Raw genomic sequence first — 4,794 nt, 5'->3', positions numbered from 1 at the left:
CTTGGTTGGCTGGATCGCTTGACCGTGTGCGGTTTCTAGCTTGAGTACTTATACATCCCTTAGGCAGTCTATTTGAGGTTCCAGCCAGGTGTATATATAGGCGACTTTGATCAGTATTCTCTGTAGCTTCAGTAACTTTAACTAGGGCATATTATCTGTGTCTCCTCACTTTTCGCGGACCTAAACGACGATTAATAGAAGGTCGAGGTTGTAGACAGGAAAACAGAAGAGGACTATCGTGCTGCAGCGATCGGCAATCCACTCGTTGACTATGAAAACATTTCAAAAGGAAGTTCCATAGAAGCTTTTTGTGGTTACGAGGTGCAGACGGTCACAGTTAAAGTGAATCTACAGCAGAAACGAAGGTGAAGAGTCGGAGATATCGCACTTGTTTGCATGAGTTGGCTTGATCATTTTACCTTACGTTACTCAAAACTTGACAACTTATATAACCCTTAGGAAGTATAATTTGTGGTTCCAGCCAGAAGTTTGCATGACTTTGGTGACTTTGATCAGTGGTGATATGTGGATTCAGTAAAATTAGTTAGAGCAGCACTACTTGTTATTTGTAACAAAAAAAAATCACACTCCTCTCCTTCTGAGATGCGGCACGGCGGTTAATAGAAAGCCTAAACAGAAGGTATGAAAGCAAAGGTAGTTCCATAGAAGCTTTCTGGTTTTGAGTTGCAGACGATCACAGATTAAAGTGAATAAACAGCAGAAACGAAGGTGAAAAGTCGGTGATACCAAGACATTCCAATATTGCTCATCCTAAAGCTTATAAAACTAAGTCGAGACTTCCCAATAACTTTGTGATAAGACTTGCATGAGTGCCTGACCAAAGTGAATAGCGGCAAACCCAATATAAGCAGTTAAGGAGAAGGTGTTGGAGCTCTGCTGTCTGCTTGTAATCAAGCATTCGACAACAGATCTTAGCATGAGCTCAAGGTGTAATGTCCAACAACCAACACTTTCACGGCTTTCTATTTTTTATGGTTTAAGTAGAGTGGTAGAAGTCTAATAAGGTTCATCTTGCTTTAGACATAATACACACATACATAAGATTAGGCTCAAAATGTTGCTGGCTGTTATTTGTCAAAGTTATTACATTTTGACACTCTCTTCTGGCACCGTTTTGGTAAGCCTAAGATGGAAGTAGCTTGGAGCTCCCGCCTATAGTGAATCAAGAGAATTCAGGGAATTGATATGAGCGGACTCAACCGATTTGTGATAAGTTGAAAGTGCTTCGTCGATACATGAGCGTCTCTTGATCTATAGGGAGGAAGTTGAGACTTTGAGTCAACTGCGAAAGAAACTGGTAGAAATTTGATGACGGCAGGACGAGGAGTGGTAATAACTGGTCCAAAAAAAAAAATACCCGGACTGATCCATTCAGAAAAAAAGTTCTCAGATTAGAATCTGTTTTTCTGTCGGCTACGGAGTCTACTTTATCACAAACACAAGTATTTGAATCGCACAAACATCGAGTGGAGATCGTGTAGACATCGAAAACTTGTCTAATGCGCATCGCCAGCCACCTCTGATAATGGCGATAACATCGAAGAAGTGAAATAAACGATGATTAAAAATAGTCCTTTTGGCATCAGAGAGATAGTAGAGGATCCTAAAACATCTTATTTATCGACTCAACACGTTTTGGTTAATGTTTCGGGTAGGATTTCGGGTAGAGACCTTAATCTTTTGCAAACGACGTCCTTTAAGGATCGCAAAAGAGCTGCTTGACAACGTAGCTAAGGCTCTACATTCACCAAACGAATCATTGCTGGTTACCAGAGATGGGTTTATGAATATGATTCCGAAACTGTCCAACAATATAGTGAGTGGCGCTACGAAAATAAGCCGAAAATGAGAAACAAAAATTTATTGAAGGTACAGAAGCGCATCTTAGCTGAGGCTTATAACAAAATATATGGAAAATTTAATTAGTCGAATACAATTCTTTATTACCGCCTTCAAAATAGGCTCCTGAGCCAATATAAGCTCATAGATTTGTATCAGACTAAATGAAAATGCATATTTTTTATGTCAGTCCGGATCAAATTTGATCAAATGTTACTAAATATTAAAGTATTTTTGTTTAAGTACAAAACATATCACCAACTCATCGTATACACTCCCATCATTCGTAACAAAAATTTATTTAAATAAATATTGGCATGCCGTACACCCGGGCGTATGAGTGCACGCCGGCATTTGTTATGCTTCAGCAAACCAAGTCACCTCAAGCGGACGCTGGGTGCGCATAGCGTAAGATAGCAAGCCTAAATTGAAATTGCCGCACGCAGGAAGTATAATAAAAAACATAAGGGAGAAAGCAAAAAAGGCAAAGAAACAAAATATCAAACTGCTAACACATTCATAACTATCAATGCGCGTTGAAAAGTGTCATTCGTGTGCCAGAGTGACTTGCGTAAATGACTACGAAGCGCGTGCAAAGCATACAAATGATCAAATGATAGGCATATTGAAGTACAAGAAGGAAAATAAAAGAAGAAATGAAAAAAAAAAAAATATGAAAAAATTATATATATGTATACATATGTATGTATATATAAATGGAAAAATAGAGCAACTTGTGAAGGACCTAGCAGAATAGAGTGATGCGTAGGCAAAAAAAAACATATTTCTATATATTTGATAGCAAGGAATGAGTGTATACATGCATACACACAAATATATGTGTGTACAATCACATGATACATATTATATATTATACAAACTAATATATAAAAACCTTTCATTGAAATTCCAAGCAGCACATGTTTGCTTACATTCTCGAGATTATCTCGGAAAATTCTATGTAATCAGTTAAAAAACAGATAATACATTGTATGCCACGGTTGTATCAAACAAAAATGTCTATATAAAGACAACAATATAGCGTTGTTTTTGTTGCTTTTTGCTGTCATTTTCTTATTTGAATGGCAGTAAGCCAATAAATGTACACATGTAAGTACACTTTGTAATACCGGCTTTAAGCACGTCACACACGTGCAACAAAATACGGCTAAAAAGCAAAAACAACAAAAGGCACACAACAACAACGGCGTAGAAAAAATTAATTATCATCTTTTAGCCATTTCGGCAACAAACGGATAATGTTGAGCAAACGCCTACACTAGCAAAGCAAATATAACGGTATATGCATGCCAAACTGCCAGTCACACTGCAAGTGTGAGCGTGTGTGTGTGTGCGTGTTGGCGAAATTGCAAAATCATTAAAAATGCAAAGCATAATTTCTTTATGGCTTTGTTGAGTGCCAAGTGTCGCCGAAAGCCTGAAGGAGAACCGCAATCATGGATGGTAGTCATTGTAGATGCCTGCTTGCGAGACATTTATGCAAATATTAGGGTGGTACTTAAAAAATCGAAACAATTTTTTTTTTGATAAACAGTGCAAAAGCTTAAAATATAGTAAGAGATATCAGGAGTGAACTTTAGACTACTTTTGAAAATTTTTTTAATTTTAAATTTTTATGTTAATTGAAAATATTCGATTTTTTCATATTGAAATTCAAATAACATATAAACTCACAGAAAACGTAAACTTTGGTTAGAATACCCCTCAAGCTGTATTTATTACAGCATAATGAGTATAAAAAATATTTTTATATTAATTTTTATCGTTTAGTTTGTATGGCAGCTATATGCTATAGTCGTTCGATCTAAACAAAATATTCGCTGATTGTAGCCTTGCCTTGCACAATAATCTATGCCAAATTTCGTGAAGATATCTTGTCAAACAAAATACTTTTCCATACAAGAATTTACTTGGATCGATTAGTTCATATGGCAGCTATATGTTATAGAAGTTCGATCTAAACATTTTCTTCGCAGATTGTACATTTGCTTTGGACAGTGATCCGTGCCAAATTTCGTGAAGATAACTCCACAAATAAAAAAGCTTTCTTTACAAGCACTTGATTCCGATTGTTCAGTTTATATGGCAACTATATGCTCTAGTGATGTGATCTGAAAAAATATGTCCGACAATGTTAGCATTATGTTGGAAAATAATACCTGTTAAATTTCATGCAGATATCTCGTAAATTAAAAAAGTTTTCCATACAAGAAGTTTATTTTGGATCGGTCAATTTTTACGGTAGCAGATAGCTATAGTGATCCGATCTGAACACTTTCTTTGGAGATTGCAGCATTGACTTAGACAATAATCCACGTAAATTTTCTTGAAGATACCTCGTCAAATAAAAATTTTTTTCATACAAGCATTTGATTCCGATCGTTCAGCTTATATGGCATCTATAGGCTATAGTGGTCCGATAGCGGCGGTTCCGACAAATAAGCAGCTTCTTGAGAAGAAAAGAACGTGTGAAAAATTTCAGATCAATATCTTAAAAACTGAGAAACTATTTGAATACTGAATGAATTTCTGAAGAATTATCACACAAGGGTTAAATTTAAAATTTTAACACGAAATGTAAAAAAAATTGGAATTTATCTAAGTCAATTGAAAAAATTCGGCTTACTTTCCTTTTAAAACTAAATTCCATAATACTATAGCCTCAAATATAGAGTACAATATATTTTCAGGCATTTCTACAAGACAAAGTGTCTCACACAAGGGTTAAACTGCATATTTTCAAAATTCAAATATTTATTAAATTATTTATGAACTTCTCCTATAACAACAACCACTTGATTTGCTGAAACCAAGAAATATCCACCAACTCACCTTTAAGTACCACCCTAACTCTACACACTATATGATCGCTTACATAGTCAACATTGTATGCTTGCCTGTGGACTAGTTAGT

This window comes from Bactrocera tryoni, chromosome 2, assembly GCF_016617805.1.
Source record: "Bactrocera tryoni isolate S06 chromosome 2, CSIRO_BtryS06_freeze2, whole genome shotgun sequence".
In the NCBI taxonomy this organism is placed as follows: Eukaryota; Metazoa; Arthropoda; class Insecta; order Diptera; family Tephritidae; genus Bactrocera; species Bactrocera tryoni.
This window is presented reverse-complemented; position numbering follows the sequence as displayed.